The sequence below is a fragment of the Macrotis lagotis genome, chromosome 1 (assembly GCF_037893015.1).
Source record: "Macrotis lagotis isolate mMagLag1 chromosome 1, bilby.v1.9.chrom.fasta, whole genome shotgun sequence".
Taxonomy (NCBI): Eukaryota; Metazoa; Chordata; class Mammalia; order Peramelemorphia; family Peramelidae; genus Macrotis; species Macrotis lagotis.
In genome coordinates, this window is record NC_133658.1 from 367053985 (window position 1) to 367072811 (window position 18827).

At 35.5% G+C, this 18827-nt stretch overlaps 1 long non-coding RNA gene across 8 annotated transcripts in view; it reads left to right on the forward strand.

Moving 5' to 3' along the window:
- The window catches only part of LOC141505998 (uncharacterized), a 285180-nt gene that overhangs the window by 35357 nt on the left and 230996 nt on the right, over positions 1–18827 (forward strand). For 6 of the 8 annotated variants that reach the window (XR_012473742.1, XR_012473741.1, XR_012473740.1 and 3 more), the window contains exon 3: positions 9353–9407. The exons of 1 other annotated variant lie outside the window; for it this stretch is intronic. This is a non-coding gene — a long non-coding RNA (uncharacterized LOC141505998). Of the gene's footprint in view, positions 1–9352; positions 9408–11616; positions 11703–18827 lie in introns of all 8 variants that reach the window. One more of the 8 variants, XR_012473743.1, reaches the window with a different exon arrangement.

The window sequence follows — 18827 nt, forward strand, 5'->3', positions numbered from 1 at the left end:
ATGAAGCATCAATTAGTCATCAAACATTTATTAAGAGTTCTACATAAATTGAATACTGTTGAAGTACTAGAAAAACAAGAAAGACCACAACAATCCCTGTCCTTGAGGAGCTCACCCTTTAACGAGGGAGACAACATGGAGATAACTAAGTTCCTATAAGATACATACAGCATAGAAGGAAAGCAACTTTAAAGGGAAAATTTCTAGCACCTAGGGACATGGGGGATAGGTTTCCTGTAGAAGATGGACTTGGAATCATATTATTTATATCTTAATTTATTCATTCATTTATTTTTAACATTATAAAATTTGAATTCCAAATTCTCATTCTTTAGCTCCGCAGGCATGCATTGAGAAGTTAATCAATATGATATCAATTATACATGTGAAGTCATGCAAAACATATTTCCATTTTAGCCATATTGTAAAAAAATTAAGAAAAAATAGTAAAAAGTATGCTTCAATTTACACTCAGACTTTATGAAGTTTCTCTCTTTCTGGAGGTAAATAGCATTTTTCATCAGATTCTTTTAGAATAGTCTTGATTCACTGTATTAATCAGAATAACCAAGTTTTTAAAAATTGATCATCATTATACTCTATGTTCTCCTGGTTCTGCTCGCTTAACTTGAACTGAGTTTTGAAAGAAATCAGAATGACTAAGACTAGGGGAAAGGTAAGGAGTTAGAGCTTTTCAGTTATTGGGGAGATCAGAGGTAGAAAATAATTTGTATTGTAATCAAGTCACATATACTATACACATTCCTTAATTACATATATGTGTTGGGATCATTTCCAAATAGTATCCTACAAATAGTAACCATTCTACATTTTTAGCAAAGTGAGTACATTCTGACATTGTCCTTGCAGTTGCAGAATCTTTTTGGTCTCTGGGAACTTAATTGGTCTCTAAAGGGTGACATCAAGTAGGAAATTTTACATCTATTGCTTCTAGAACCCCTTGAGATGCTCAGGTCCCTCTAATTCCTGTTTTCCCCTACAAAGATTCAGGGTCTAGACAGCATATTATAACTGACAGGGAGGTAGCATGATATAGGGGAGAGAGCAGCTGCGAATTTAAAGGCCAATTCTAATGTTTACATGTGTAACCTTGGGCAAGACCTTTATTTCTCTAGACCTCAGTTTATTCAATTGTAAGATGAAGGGGTTGGGCTTCTGAGGTTTCTTCAAGTTCTAGGGTGGAGATGCTGCGCTTATTATTTATTTATCTATCTATCTATCTATCTATCTATCTATCTATCTATCTATCTGTTTGTTTGTTTGTTTGTTTGTTTGTTTATTTATCTATTGTTTTTGCAAGGCAGTGGGGTTAAGTGACTTGCCCAAAGGTCACACAGGTAATTATTAAGTGTCTGAGGCTGGATTTGCACTCAGGTCCTCCTTACTCCAGGTCTGGTGCTCTATCTACTGTGCCACTTTAGCTGCCCCGATCCTGTGTTTATTATTATAAGAAACAATTATCCATCTTTCTCTTGTTATCCTAATGACTCTAACATTTGGGTTTCTGATCTGTTGAAGAGCCTGTACTGCAAGACAGTACAATGAAATGGGATATTGAGAGTACCCTTTGGACATTATGCCAAGATAAGGAGACCCCATCAATAAGATATTGAAGAATTGTGGGTCAATTGTCCCCCTTTTTGCATCTTAATTTCCTCATCTATAAAATAAGAGATTTAGGCCAAATCAGGGATTCTTTATTTGGGTCTAAAGATTCCCAGGGGGCCCATGAATAGATTTCAGGAGGTCTATGATTTTGGATGGGAAAAATTAAATCTTTATTTTCCCTTTTATCTGGAATTTAGTTTCTTCAATTCTTTAAAAGTGTTATTCTGAAAAGAAGGCCATGGGTTTCACAGATCTGTCAGAAGGGTCCATGACTGAAATAAAGGATAGGAATCTGGGACTATATGTTCGATAAAATATTTTCCCCAAAACAAATGCTTTACCTTATCTCTTTCAGTCATCCATGCTAAGATTTGCTTATTCCACACTTTTCTCTACTAATTTGACCAAAGAACATTTTTGGACCTGGAAAATTGACAGAACACAGAGATCCTGATAGGGAAGGACTTGGGGGTAGATTGTGGTGGGAAAGAGTGTAAAACATCCATGGTACAAAAGATTAAAGGGGCAATTTTGGGCATTTACAGGGCGACTAGGTGGTGCAGTAGATAGAATGCCGGCCCTGGAGTCAGGAGTACCTGAGTTCAAATACGGCCTCAGACACTTAATAATTACCTAGCTGTGTGGCCTTGGGGATGTCACTTAACCCCATTTGTCTTGCAAAAAACCTAAAAAAATGCCTTTACAAACCTTAATGCACCATTTAAATGTTACTTTTAGTTGTGTATGTTTACAAACCATTAAGTGTAATTTTGATAATGCATTAATAGTCATAGAGGGATATTTAGAGAAACATTTAAAATATTTCTCATTTTATCTATCACTGGCATCAACATTTTCTCATAGAAGCTTAACCAAATAAAAATGTTGTGATCATTTCCTCAGTTAATATTCAACATCAGTGTTTTATGAAACAAAGCCTGGGAAACTCTAAACTCCTTGGAAGACCTCTGAACTCTAACCCAGGACACCAGTGTGAACCTTGTGGCAATTAGTGAACATACAGGAAGTGTGATGGAAATCACTGCTTCCTCTGCCATATTTGCACTCTTGCGACTCCCACTCCCCTGACCCTCCAATAAAGCAGGGGTTCCTAATCTGGAGCAAGTAGTCTGTAAATAGATTTCAGGAGTGCCAGAAACTTAAATGAGAAAAAATTCTCTATTTTCACAAATTTCTAATTAAATTTAAAATTGTCTTCAATTAATTAAAAAATATTAGATTTCATCTGGCTGACAAATGGTCCTATTCTATGCAACAGTTAAAGAGCCTTATTCTAGAGGATGTTTCACTAAAAATTAGTTTTATTACTAAAAGAAAAAAATTAGGAAGATCTGATCTTTAGGAGTTGCTTAGTTCAAATCTATTAAGAATCACAGAATTCACACACAATCCTATATTTTTAAATTTTTATTTTGGAGCTTACAGAGAACTTAGAAATCAACATAGACTGACAGATTGAAAATTGGAAAGAACATTTAAAGGACATCCAGTCTGCTCAATTAGTCCATTTTGAAGTGAAGAAACTGAGGTTCAGAGAGGTTCACATAATTAGAGGCAGGCTAGGACTTCAGATTCCAATGTCAATGAACATACATATGTCCATGCACCCATGCACCTATATACTTTTTCTGTGGATGCAGAAAACCACACCTAGAGAGGGGGCATGACTTGTCTACAGTGAAGGAGTAGCAGGGCTTTATTCAATTCTCCATGTTGCCTCCTTTATCTCAGTGTCACTGACACAGTGGGAATGCTGGAACCTGATGTGAAAGTAGTTGTTCAATGCTGGGGAGAAGTCTGCCAGAGAACAACAGCATCTTGCTTCTCTTTCCTGGGGTGCTGGTCCAATAGTCCTTGTATGGATTAAACTGCTTTCTAACAAGTGACATCCAAATGGGCAGAAATCAGTGTAGTATTAGTGGATTGCATTTGATGTCTATGGACTTTGGTGCATAGCTTTGTTCATCTATTCAGTATATTAGGTAAGTCAGACTCTTTAGGATTCAGTTTCTTCCTCTGTAAAATGAGGGATTAGATTCGATTATTTTTTGACATCCCCTCTAGAACTAACATTTTATTCTATGTTGCAAGGTACATTCCAGAAACGTATAGTTTCTTTTAGCTCTAATATGATATACTCTAAGTTATCTTCATGATCTAAGTCCTTAGACTCTATGAAAAGCACCCACAAATCTGAGGTGGTTTCTAAGGAGCTGCTCAGCCTGGCTCTAGTGGACTACTCCGAAGGAACCGTTTAAGACACGTTCAAGCTAACCTAGGGGTCATAGAGTCAACGTTCACTTCAAAATGTTAATTATATGAACCTCTCTGAGCCTCAGTTTCTTCATTTCAAAATGGAATAATTGAGCAGACTGGATGTCCTTTAAATGTTCTTTCCAATTTCCAATCTGTCAGTCTATGTTGATTTCTAAGTTCTCTGTAAGCTCCAAAATAAAAATTTAAAAATATAGAATTGTATGTAGATACCACCTAAGAGGTGAAGTTGAGAGAGATGAACAGTTTTCCTGGGGGAGAACTAACTTCACTGCTATATTCACAGGACAAGTTTGGGGAGAAATACCTGTGAGATCTGGATCTTCCATAGGACCTCCCTGTAGCTTTCAAAAATGTTGAAGTTAAATAAAAACAATCATAATTGTTAAATATTTTGACTTAGCATTACAAAAACAAAAGTATTTTTATATCTCTTCAGCCTCAGTGTCAGAAAGAGCTGACCTTCTATTATATTTGACACATATTAGCTGCATGTCCATAGATAAATCACATGACTTATCTGAATTTGTCTGAAATAGCTGAGTTTATGAGTGTATTTCAAGCTGTGTACATAGAGTGTCAGAATTCCTATTTATGATTGGGTCAGATTTCTCGGTTTTGGTCTTCCACTGACCAAATGTATAACACAGACAAGTCATTGAATGTTTCTGAGTTCCTATTATCTTATACATAAGGGAATAGGGATTAGATTTGTGATTTAATTGACATAAGCAACTCCCTTATGAAAAAACTCTCTCTATTAATGTAGATCAGAAAGTGGGGATAATACTTGTATTACCTCTATCATGAAGTAGATGATCTGGATAAGGAGTCCTTCACCTTTTTTATGCCTGAGATCCCTTTGGCAGTCTAGTGAAGCTTATGGATTTCTACTTTGAATAATTCTTTTAAATGTATAAGATAAAAGGATTACAAAGAAATTGAATTATATTGAAGCATAGTTTTAAAAAAAAACACCTTTTAAAGCCAGGTTTATGGACCCTAAGTTAAAACTCTTTAGTTTTCACCACCATAGTATTTTGGACAAGGAAATTCCCTACATTAAGGCATGTAAGAAATTTATCTGTAACTTAAAGAGTTAGTTAACATGAAACGACTGTAAACATTTGGGTTATTATTATTATTATTATTATCAAATGAATTATCTTATTTTTCTCTGATTATCATCCTTGTAATCATCCTGTTCTCATGGGTAGACTTCCTCTCTGCTCCCAGGGGATTTATCTTTGTCTGAGCTGCCTAAGGAAATGCTTCTCTACCTCTAGTAATTCAGCAGACTTTTATGAGACTGCAGCTGTTCCAGTCAGTTTAAATTCAGATCTCCTGAGAAAGGAAACATTTCCTTATGTATGAATGAGTTTCACATTGTCAAAAAGCCAAGTTTTATGGGGGTAAGAATATAGAATTGGAATATTAGAACTGGAAGGGATCTTAGAGATCATTTAATCTAGCTTTCTAATTTTATAAAGAAGGAAAGTGAAGCCAGAGGGAAGTGGACTTTACCAATGTCAAATAGATAGGGTTGGAACAGTCTCTAGTCTACTATGCTACAAGTTTAAGGACCAGGGAAAAGAATGTCACTAGGGTTCAAGGAGAAATAAGAGATTGGGGCAGAGAGAAAGGAGATATGATGAGGAGCATGGGGGGGGAGGGAGATGAAATGTGCTTAGGTCATCAAGACTGTCTCAAATTCTTTTTCATGCATGGAGGCAAGGGAATGCTTGTTGATTGATTGATTAGGGATATTTGACTCTTTCCCCTCTACCTTCTCCCTACTTAAAAGACTACAACTTCAGGCAATTTGAATAATCTGACAAGGTCCCAAGGGAGGAGGGACAATGAAACTTGAACAAGGAGTTCTATTAATGTTTTGGACCTCTGGTAGTATTATTGCTTGTAGGAAAAGATGCTTCTTGGGCACTGGGGGAAAGAGGATCTCAAAATATGAATTTCATCCTGCCTCATTCCAGTGTCAGTGACACAGAACAATTGGAGGTATAAAGGATAAGATATCTCTGACCAATGGGGGGTACTTCTCCAAGGTGTTAGCAGAATGGTAGAACTATAGTTCAAATTAAAAAAATTCAGAGCAAATTAGACACCATGTTAAGAGACAGATGGACTAAGGTGACTGTAAGGACATTTTCAAAGGAAGAAGCAAAGGGAGGAAGCAAGAGTGAACCTTCTCAGAGGTCATTATAATCTTAGGAATTTGCAAGACTTCCTTGGACAGGGGTCTCAGAAGCTCTAAATCTAGTGTAATTCCTCAGTATGTATGTATATATATATATATATATATATGTATATATATTTTAAATCACATAACCCTAGTTATGTGCCTGTGATTACTCCTTGTGTGTGCCCCAATGTATTCCTGCGCCTGAAGTTTCCTATTAGAAGATGTTAGTCTTCTTCGTGGGGCAGATAGATGGTGTAGTAGATAGAATGCTGGTCCTGGAGCCAGGAAGCCTCATTTTCCTGAATTCAAATCTGGCCTCAGACACTTACTAGCTATATGACCCTGGACAAATCATTTAACCTTATTTGTCTCAGTTTCTTCATCTATAAAATGACCTGAAAAAGGAAATGACAAACCACACTATATATTTGCCAAGAAAATCCCAAATGGAGTCACAAAGACACAGCTGAAACAACCAAAAAATAACCAATAGTCCTCTTCAGTCATCCTCCAGGTGTCTCTCCTCTTTGTCACTCCACCTATAGTTCTCTTTAGCTCCCAGCATATGTTGTATGTTGCTTCCTTTTCTCTTTCCTATGCTTCTTCTTTTAGTCATCTTATACAACATAATTTTCCTGTGACTGCAGCTCCTGGACCTATTTTTCTTTAGCTTCCAGTCAGTGATGCCTCATTCAGAGAATTTCACTTATTGCCAAGATGATAAGGAGGGAACTTTGGGATAAGGGGAAGCACTAGCAGCTGGTGAGACCAGGAGAGGCCTTACATGGAAGGTGGTATTTGAACTGGTTTTGAAGGAAATCAAGTTTTCCAAGAAACTGAAGTAAGGAAGACACGGAGGTGAAATGTCATATATGAGATCAATAACTAGGCCAGCAAGCCTGGAACCATAGATTTCTGAAGGGCAATGTGTAAGAATGCTAGAATGGGGCCAGGTTGTGAAGAGCTTTAAAAGCCAAACAAGAGAATGTGTATGTGATTCTAGAGGCAATACAGAACTGCTGAGGTTTGTCTGTCTTTTGGAAAGGGTAGTGACAAAGTTTGATCTTCTTTAGGAAATCACATTGGCAGCCATGTAGAGGAATGACCTGGAGCAGGCAGAGATCTGATAGAGGGAAACCCATAGGGAAGCTGCCTTATTAGTCCAGGAAAACCTGGAAAGACATGCAAGAAAGGAGGCTGAGTGAAGTGAGCAGAAGAACATTGTATACATTAACAGCAACATTGTTAGATGACCAATTATGATGAACAGTTACACTCATCAGTTTAGTGATCAAGGACAACCCTGAGAGACCGGTTAAGGAAAATACCATCTACATCCAGAGGAAAAAACTGTAGAGTCTGAATGTAAAACAAAACATACTTTGTTCATTTTTTAAAATGTCTTTTATAGTTTTTCTTTCTTTCTCATGATTTTCTCCCCTTAATTCTAATTCCTCTATCGTAATATGACTAATATGGGACTATGTTAAACACAATTGTGCATGTACAAGTTATATAAGATTGTTTACTGCCATGGGAAGGGGGATGGAAAGGAAGGGTGGTAGAAAAATGTGGAATTCAAAAACTTGCAAAAGGATTAATATAGAAAGCTACCTTTGCATGTGAATGGAAAAACAAAACATAATAAAAAAGTAGTCCAGGAAAATTAGGATGGTGACTGTGAATACAGGAAAGTAGTGAAAAAGGAACATTTGGGTATTATGTTAAAGATTTGATGGAGACAGAAGCAGGAAGATCAGACAGCTTATTGAATGTACAGAGTGAGTGGAATTAGGAGTACAGTTTGCCAGTTGAGGTGCCAGTAGATTGATGCCAGTAGAAAAAGCAAGTTAGGAAGAGAGATGATCTTAAGGCAAAGATAATGATATTTTTTGAGTTTTAGTTATATTATGTTTGAGATGCCTATGAGTCTTGGGCTGCTTTTAGGCAAATAAAAAAATGCTCCAGATTACTATTAATTAGAGAAATGTAAATTAAATCAATTCTGAGATTCCGCATCATATGCATCAAAGAGGAAAAGATGATAGAAAAGAAAAATGATAAATGTTGGAGTGGTCGTGGGATAACAGGCATAGTGATGTGCTGTTGGTGGAGATATGAATGAGTACAAATGTTCTGGAAAACAGTTTGAAATTATATACAAAAAAGTTACTAAAATGTACCTGCTCTTTGGCCCAGCTATTACTTTTAGGTCTATGTCCAAAAGAAGTCAAAGATCTTTATATACAATAATATTTATAGCAGTTCTTTTTTGTGTTGGCAAAATAATTTAAACTTAGAGGATGTTTAACAGTTAAGGAATGACTGAATAAACTGTGGGGTATGAATGATATGACAAACTATTATGCTCTAAGAAATGTTAGAAATAAGAGGATTTCAAAAAGACATGGAAAGACTTAACATATAACAATTCATATTGAATTAAGCAGAACCAGAAGATCAGCTTGTACTATTAAATAAATGTTATAAAAATGAACAGTATTAAAACTTTTATAAACTAATAGTGACTGAAACTGAAAAGTGAAATCAGCAGTCAGATCAATTTATACAATACCTTGAAAACAAAGTACTATGATCAATACAATGACCATTTATGACTCTAGACCATCGATGATGAAACAAAGCATCCATTACAGAGAAGTCATGGATTTAGACTAAGTAATGAGACATATGTATATATGTATCACTTTTTAGTTTTTTAGTTTTTTTTTTTTTTAGTTTTTTTGCAAGGCAAATAGGGTTAAGTGGCTTGCCCAGGGCCACACAGCTAGGTAATTATTAAGTGCCTGAGATCGAATTTGAACTCAGGTACTCCTGACTCCAAGGCCCATGCTCTGTCCAGTGCGCCACCTAGCGGCCCCGACATATTTTTCCAAAAACACCTTTGAGGGAATTTATTCTGCTTGACTGCAACAAATATTTGTTACAAGAAATTGTTATTTTTCTTTTTTCTTTTTTAGTATAGTGGGAAGTAGCAGAGAGAGAAAATAGATTTCTGTTAACTTTTAAAAAATAGCGAGATGGGGTGCTACAATTGTGAAATGTTTCAAGTACTTCCATATGAGGCTATTGTATTATTAGTTTGGCTTAACCATTTTTATTTTGTTACAAGAGAACTCTAACAAAGCAGGAATAATTGGTTAAACGTTTGCGATGTCAAAACAAACCACAGCAATATATTTATAGCAGCTCTTTTTCCAATGGCAGAAAACTGGAAACTAAGAGGATGACTATCAATTGAGGAACAACTGAACAAGTTCTGGTATGTGAATGTTGTGGGAAACTATTATTGTGCTGGGAAAAATGACTAATTCAAATTGCTTAATGGGCAATATGTTTATATTTTATCTGTATTTTCTCTTGTGATTTAGACATTTCAGTTGTGACTGACAGATTTTCTTGGCAAAGATACTGGAGTGGGTTTGCCATTTCCTTCTCTAGCTTATTTTACAGATGAGGAAACTTGAGGCAAATGGGAAGATGCTTGAGTCTTCCTGATTTCAGGCCCTGACTCTGCCATCTAGCTTCTCCATAGATATGTCCACATACATATATTGTATGCATGTGTTTATATATATATAATACATATATATATTTGTGAATATGAATTACCTGCATAGAGATGATAATTGGATCCATGAGAACTCAAATGAAAGAGTTCAGAGCAAGAACAAAAAGATGACCCAGAACAGAAACTTGGGAATATATTCACAGTTAGAAAATGATGATTTTGAAGAGGATACTGAGAAGTCATCAGACAAATTGAAGGTAAACAATTAGAGGACAATGGCAGAAAAACAAAAAGAGAAGAGAAAATTTAGGAACAAAAGATAACCAACAGTGTCAAGAGCTACAGAGGGGTCAGGAAGGATGAGGACTGAGAAAAAACCATTAACTTGGTAATTTTGTATAGAGCTGTTCACTTGAATGATGGCATTGGAAGTTGGATTACAGAGGGTTTAGAAGAGGATAGAAAGGACATAGCGTTTGATGGAGAAAAAATGAAAAATTATAGGGTGACAGTAAGGGGATAGTAAAAATTAATTGTTTTTTAATTAAAGATTTTATTTATTTTGAATTTTACAATTTTTTCCCCAATCTTACTTCCCTCCCCCACCCCCCACAGAAAGCAATTTGCCAGTCTTTGCATTGTTTCCACGTTGTACATTGATCCAAATTGAATGTGATGAGAGAGAGATCATATCTTTAAGGAAGAAACTTAAAGTATAAGAGATAACAAGATCAGACAATAAGATATCAGTTTTTTCCCTAAATTAAAAACAATAGTCCTTGGACTTTGTTCAAACTCCGCGGTTCTTTATCTGGATACAGATGGTATTCTCTGTTGCAAAATTGTCCCTGATTGTTGCACTGATGAAATGAGTGTGTCAATCAAGGTTGATCATCACCCCAATATTGCTGTTAGGGTATACAGTGAAAAACTATTTTTTAAGGTTTTTTTTGCAAGGCAAATGGGGTTAAGTTGCTTGACCAAGGCCACACAGCTAGGTAATTATTAAGTGTCTGAGACCAGATTTGAACCCAGGTACTACTGACTCCAAGGCTGGTGCTTTATCCACTATGCCACCTAGCCGCCCCTATTTTTTTTAAGAGTAGAAAAGACTTAGTCAAAATTTTTAGACAGCTGGGAAGGAAGCAGTAGATAAGGAGAGATCAAAGATGATAATGCAATTCTATGCAATATTGTAGAGATTGGAATCAAGAATACACATAGAGAGCTTGACTTTAGTGAACATTTCTTCATCAGAGACTACAGTAAAGGAGGAGAGAGTTGGAAAGGTTAGGCTGTGAGATGAGAGAAGGGGAAAAGGAGCTTATGGTCAGTGACTAAACTGATGTATGTAAGAAGCCTTGGAGAAAATGAGTGATAATGTCATAAAAATATGAGGTCTACTTTGTTTAAATGTCTGATGCATGATCATTGTATGTTATATATCATGCTTTGGATATAATCCACATGAATCTTAAACATGTATCTGGAATAATTTTTAGGAACTGTAAATACTTTTTCATGGTATGGGAGAATATGTTTAGTATTGCAAAGTTCTATTTCATTCTAGAATGAAGCTTGTTATAGTGCTTGAATCCCTTCCCCAACTACATTACCAAGATCCTGTTCCAGTACCCAAGAGGCTGAAAGAAATAACCCTCACTAATTTGGAAAAACTAGTTTTCCTAAAGAAACTTGATGGCCTAAAGGTACAATTTACTGCTGGTCAGATGAATGGGAACTCCCTCAATATTCTATGTGAAGTACCATCACGGGTGGGAAATATCTGACTTGGATATTGAGGAAAGGAGGGATAAGACTGATTTTTACCTGGATCCAATGCAGTATCAGTGACAGAGACCTAATTAGAGAAGTGAGGGTGAATGAGTTCCTAGCCAAATGGGCATGTTTTATAAGGCCAGAAGCTGCACAAACAAGTTTCCTTTCTGTTTGGAGACAGGTACAGAGAAGTCCCTGAAGAGACTTTATGGAGAATGTTCACATTTTTCCAGAGCTTTCAAGTTTAAAATTTATGAATTCCATGGGGTAAGAATGTCCATTCCTATTTGGCCTATGAGCAAAAAATGAGACCTGTTTCCACAACTTGAATAATATGGAAATATATTAAATATGATTGTACAACCTACATACATTTATTCCTTGTCATGGGGAGGGGGAAGGGAAAGGAGGGTGGTAGAAAAAATGTGGAACTCAAAAGTTTGCAAAAGAATGAATGTAGAAAACTACCTTTGCATGTAATTGGAAAAAATAAATAAAATTACAAAAAAGAAAGATAAAAATGAGACTCAGTCATTTCCCAGCTAGTAGCAAAGCTAGAACCTGAACCCAGACTTTCTTGTTCCAAGTATAGTGCTATTTCCTTTACACTATAATGGAAAGTCCTCTTTCCCATACCTCAGGAAGAAAGATATTTGTGGTACATCAAGATACAGGAGATAGTAACTTTTCAAGAGTTGATGCTTTTTTAAACTTGATTGCATTATTCTCTAAAAGTGTTTAGCTTGCTGACAGAAATTAGTATTTTTTTTTTGTGATGTGGTCCCTGGCAGTAAGAAATGGATACATTCAAATTGATAATAGTTTCCTTTCAAACTCTTAATTTCAGGGTCAAACAAATGGTCCCTTAGCCTTTGATGTGGCTATCCAAAAAAAGTCTGAGAAACTATATTAATTTTACTTCCTCTCAAAAATCTGTAACTTTTAAACTTGATTCAATTTGGTGAGCAATTATTAAATACCATAGTAGTGTGCAGGCCACCTGACCAAGCTTTGAACTCTAAGTTTAATTTAATTCATTTCAACAAGAACTTAGTATGAATCTAACATGTGAAGACTTTAATATGTGAATTGATTTTTTTTGGGGGGTGGAGATGAGACATTCAGGATTAAGTGACTTGCCCAAGATCACACAGCTAGTAAGTCAAATTTGAACTCAGGTCTCCCTCATTCCAGCTTCATATTCTGTCCACTGCACCACCTATTTGTCCAGAGATGTGAATTCATTTTAACAAATATTTATTGTGTCTATGAAACATCTTTCAGATCTTGCCACCCTGACTTAATTTCTCCCATAGTTTCTACTCTTTCCCCATTCTTCCCTCATACCTGCTTCTTGTCTCTCTAAAGTCCACTCAGTTTCCAGTTTTCTGAGTCAGTTATAACTAACCACTCCTTGGCTGATAAAAGAAATCTCCAGGAAGCAAACTAGTAATAATTTTCTGCAAGATAGGGACAAGTTCACCACTTAACCCATTCAACAGCTGTTATTTTGAATGCAATTGGTGGAAAGTGAATTGAATTTGGAGTTAAAGGTCTTGGGTTCAAATCACCCTCTCTGTCACCCACTACCTATGTGACCTTGGGAAAGTCATTTAATTTCTTACTCTTCTAAGGTCCCTTATAGTTTTCTAAGATTTTGTGATCTATGGATATGACATATCCTCATGAAAGCAAGAATTTATCTTATCTAAGTAACATATTGAATCCAAATTCAATTCAATTCAGTTGAATAAACATATGTTGCTGTGCTTAGAGCCTTTACATTAAATTCACTTGCTGGCTCTTGAAATAAGTCCTCTCTTATGAATATGAGCTCTGGCACCAGGAAATGGATAAATTCAGGCTAGTTTAACCACTGTTGGAATTGCTGGCCCTTTTCCTGATCTCATTCATCAGCAATTCCAGGTTGAGAAGTCCTACGGTCACTTTAATAAAGTTTCTACAGCAATGTGTTCAGCTCTATAGTTTCCCTTTTATCTTTCTCTTAGTCATACACAAAACTGAGAGAGAGACTTTGAAATCTCCTACAATTATAGTATTATTGTCTATGTCTTCTTGTGGTTTAGTTAATGTTTTCTTTATGCTAAGGCATTTGGAGCGTTGGAGTTTAATATTGATATTGGTTTGCTATCTGTGGTTCCTTTCAGCAAAATGTGGTTTCTTTGTTTATCCATTTTTCTGTTTTGGATGTGTATTTTGGCTCTGCCTGATAGTGTGATTACAACTGCTGCTTTTTTGGATTCACCTGATGGATAATAAATTTTGTTCCAGTCTGTGGACATGTTTATATGTCTTTGTTTTTCTTTAAAATGTGTTTCTTGTAAGCAACAGATTGTGGGATTTTATTTTCTGATCCAATCTGTTACTTCATCATTTTATTGGATTGTTTAATCAATTGACATTTAAAGTTTTGAGGATTAGGTTTATACTTGTCTCTCTTTATTGCTAATACACACACACACACACACACACACACACACACACACACACACACACAGACACACGTATATTTTTTTCCCTCCAGATTTGGATTTTTCCCCTTCTTCCTCTGTAAACATAGAACTAGCTGTCTTCAGTTAGTTTGTTTTTTTTAAAAGAAAAAACCCTATTGCTACCAAGATTAGGGTTATGTTGCTACTATCTAGTCTCTTTCACTAACCTTTATATTTTCCTCCCTTTCATTTGTTATCCCTTTCCCTAGTTGTGGAATTATACTTACTAGGTCCTTTTTCTTTCTTGTTTTTATCAACATAATTTCAATTGTGTTGAATTCTTTGTCACCACATTTAGGGTTTTCTTGACAAAGATACTGGAGTGATTTTTCCATTTCTTTCCTCCAGCTCATTTTATAGACGAGGAAACTGAGGTAAACAGGGTTAATGGCTTTCTCAGGGTCACACAACCATTAAGTGTCTGAGGCCATATTTAAACTCAGGTCTTCCTGACTCTAAGAGCAGTATTCTATTCATTGTGCCACTAGGTGCCCCTTTTGTTTTTGTGTAGTTATTTAGTTATAACTATATATATAAAACTATATACAGTTATATAGTTATTTCTTTCCCACCTTTTTCCTCTAAATTAATGATATAAAATATACCATTCTGTTATTACAATCTTTCTAGTAGTTTATGCTTATGCTCAAGATTTTGAATTGAATTTTCTTATTCCTGGGATCTTTAGGAATTTGTCTTTTTTCTCTTGTTTTACCTACTGTACAATTTCTGATTCCTCCTTTGAAGGCAGTTTCTTTTGGGGTCATAACTCAGCACCATCTCAGACTCTTCCCATGCTGGACAGTTTATCATTCACCAGTTTTGGTCTTTATCTCAAGTGACTTCTCTGAGAGGACTGAATTTAGCCCAACTGTGATCTGGATACTCTTTTTTTTTTAGGCTTAGTGGAATGCTGCACACTTATACACATATAGTCTGTCTCAGTTTTTTTTTTTTTTTTGTTTCCCAGTTCTCTGGTTGAGATCTTTTGTAGATTAAACTCTAGTACACTATTGTTCTAAGCTAAATAGCCTTCTGTGGTTTGGATTTCCTTGACACTGAGGTAGGGAGATAGAGAGTTATTTTTTTTTCTGTAAAACATTAGGTTGACTTGTGCAGTTATGCTGATAGAGCATGATGATAAGTGGGTGAAAGAAAGGTATTTGAGTAATTAGGGAATCAGGGATTATTAGCCTTCTTTGCTTTTAGTTCATTGGGCTTTTATTTATTTTGTTTGTTGTTTTTGTTGATTTTAATTTTTTGTAAGGCAGTGGGGTTAAGTGACTTGACCAAGACCATACAGCTAGGTAATCATGTGTCTGAGACTGGATTTGAACTCAGGTCCTCCTGATTCCAGGGTCAGTGCTCTATCCACTGCACCCCATAGCTGCCCTGGGCTTTTATTTCTTTTGGGTGTCTTACACCATAGAGATCTGAACTTTATTGTTTACTCATAATTCTTATTTTGAAGAGATTGGAGATGTCATGAGGATTGGAGAAAATGTTTAATTCTCTCTCTTGTTGGTTATGAGATCTATAAATACATGATAATATTAATTCTTAAATATAAAACATTTACAAAATTAAAAGAAAAAGCAAGCATAATCTTAACATTTAATCAATAGAAGAAGATAAGAATAGGAATAATCAAAATATAATGTCCAACTTATAGTCATATTATAGCTTTGGTCACATTCTCTCACAAAAGCATAGTGGACCCACATTTATAGAAATCTAGAAAGGAGGTGCAAGAGTAGGAAAATCCATGTGCCCAGGGCAATCTATGACTCTGGATGGTAGGCTTGATGTCCTGGGACTCTTCAGAGAGTAATCTGTTGTTTGTTCTATATTTTGAAGAAGACCAATGGCATTGTGGGTGATAATTGTCCTGGGTCTCTTCAGTGAATAATTTATTGTTTGTTCTATATTTTGAACAAGACCAATGACATGGTGGGTAATGATTGTCCTGGGTCTCTTTAGAGTAACCTATTTTTTGTTCTATATTTTGAAGAAGATCAATGACATTATGCTAGTCTTGACCAGCACATGAATTGAAGTAAGGGAGAGCTGCACAAAGTTGTCAGTCTCACTCTCCCAGGGTGATTGACAGTTAAAGGCAAGACCTTCAATGGTCCAGGATGCAGTGGATGGCGGTGTGTTTGATGACTGATGAAGCTCTAGGCCTTCTCCATTGCACCTGCTTCAGCCACTTTCATGGCCATTGACACAAAGTGTTCTGATCCACCCATACTTGAGGTACACACCACCCTACTACAACTCATGGGGAAAATAAACTCTCTATTATCTGTTCCCCTTATGTTCCTTACTATTTATCTGCTGGACAAAATCATTTCTTTGCTATACTTCAGGTAATGAAGCAGTAATAAACTCTTTTAGTACACAACTACCCTTGAAAGGGTGCTGAGAAAGCACTTCTCTAAGTGACAAATAACACTCCCACTGAAGCTATGTTGGAGAAAGAGAATACCTTTCTATTCTTTCTCTGTTTCTATATATTCTATATTTCTATAGCCAGTTATTCAAATAAGGATAGATTCTATTCTGTCTAATCAGAAAATTGTACCTCTTCTCACAGCAAAGGAAGTCTAAAATCTCTGATCCTCTCTAAGTTTCTCCTCAAACTGAAGATGGAGAAAGAAGTAAAAGAAAGTAAAAGAAACATTTCCCTCTGTCCCCCCCCCCCTTACCCTCAAGTTTCCCTTCTTTCAGTTGTAGAATATTTTAGAAAGTAGTGACTCAGATCAAATAGCTCTTTTCACAGCTCTGGAAAGTCTCAAGCTCCCCTTAGTGCTCATCTTGCAAATAGCACATCTCCAGAACAACTCTTGTCACCTTTGCTTTGTTTCCTGAAAGTGACTTTTCTTGTAGTTTTTTTTCCAATCATCTTTTGATCTCAGTTCCCCTTTCTTTTTTTCTCACCTTAAAACTGATAACTTCTCTGACTTCATGGCTCAAATCAGTTCTTCCTTATAAGCAGTGACTAATCTTTAACTCAAGTTGTGAAATTCAACAATTCCATCTTTTTGATGACCCCCTAGTTTTCCTGTAGTCTCTAAACAGTTATTTGATTTATAATTTCTCTGTTATAAGCTTCATAATTGTAAAAACAGTTACATGCTAATAACCTATGGGTCATATTGTCCTGCAGTTACAGTTACCTTAGTTACTGCTTTGTTTTCAAACAGGCACATTCATCTTAAGAACAGTTAGTTCTCTATGTGATCCTTAGATTAGTTTGTCTTCAACATTCTATTTGAAAGGGATATTTCTTGAGTTGATTTTTAAAATTTTTGCTTACCCATATGTATTTATTTCTATCACCTTAAGGAACCAAATTATTTACATTTGAAAAAGAGCAGCACTTTGTACAGATATGAAGAGGTCTTAGAAAAGTTGGCTTAAGTTGGTTGGAGGACCCCCTAGGAATGGAGCTAAATTCCCAAGTTTTAGCCTATGACTGATCTTGTCTGTCCATATCTGCTAGCATGAAGAAGTTTTAAAATCAGTTCTTTAAAGAATTTGTCATTTAGTTAATAGACTATAGGAATAGTTAGTTTGGTGAGCATAAAGCCTCATTCTAAAGTATAACCAGATGCAGTCTGGTTTTTGTGGGGATAGAAGAGAGGATATTTTGGCTGAAAATACTGAACACAAAACCTGTACTTCTGGCCCTGATTTCTAAGAAATGTGGGTTACTTTTGGGTTAGGATACCCAACCTACCATCCACCTTGGGGTATACAGTCTAGCATAATAGGAAAAATGTTGAACTTACAGTCAGACATGGATTTGAACCCAACTCTGCTATGGACTTTTTGTTAGATCCTGGAAAAGTCCCTTAACCCTTTGGATATCATTTTCCTCTTTTATAAATTGAGGAAGTTGGATTGGAATCAAGGGCTCAATCATTTTTTTGTGAAATAATCCCTTTTGATAGCAAACATATGGACATATTAGCAAAAAGTTTTTAAATACATAAAATAGGATTACAGTAGAATTGAATAATATTTATATATGTATATAAAATATATAGTATATATCACTTTATGTATATAGATACATATATATAGATGTGTATTTGTTATATGTATTTGTATGTGCTATAGATATACATATACACAATGTGTATATCTGCATATATATTATGCATATGCTGTATGTGAAACAAGTTTATGAACCCAAGTTAAGAGCCCTTGGATTGATAATTTTTAAAAATTAAATTAAATTAAAAATTTCCACTTACATGTCAAGACATATTAGATAATTTCTATGTTCAGACATGGGTTTGTACCCAACTCTGATATGGATTAGCTGTTTGATCCTGGAAATAAATTTTAAAAACCATACTTCCCAATCCTATGACTGGACAATGCTGCCATCTTGTAGTCATAAAGTAGAATGCAGAATGCCATAATCTCAATAGCTGTAAGGTAGGAGGGACCTGACCATTTATTACTTCATATGGGAAATCTGTCTTAATTTTTACATGTGATTATTTCAATTTTAAATTATTACCTCTTACTTGTGCCACCAAAATAAGAAGTATTCATACAACCCTGCCTTCAGATGCCATTCATCGAAAATAGTTTATCATTGTCAACAGAAAGGAGAGTTGAATCTTCTAACTTTGGTGTCTGGTGCTAATATTAGCTGGTTTTTTTTTTTGGTCAAAGGTTTTGTTACTGTTCTGTTTTTGAAGTCACTGTGTATATTATTCTTTTGACGGCATTTTCTTTACTCATATAAGCATTCCCATATCCTTCCGAATTTTTTCCTTATATTTAAAGAATATTCCATTATAGTGGTATGCTATAATTTGTTTAGCCATTCCTCAGTTGTTGGGCATATATTTTGCTTTCA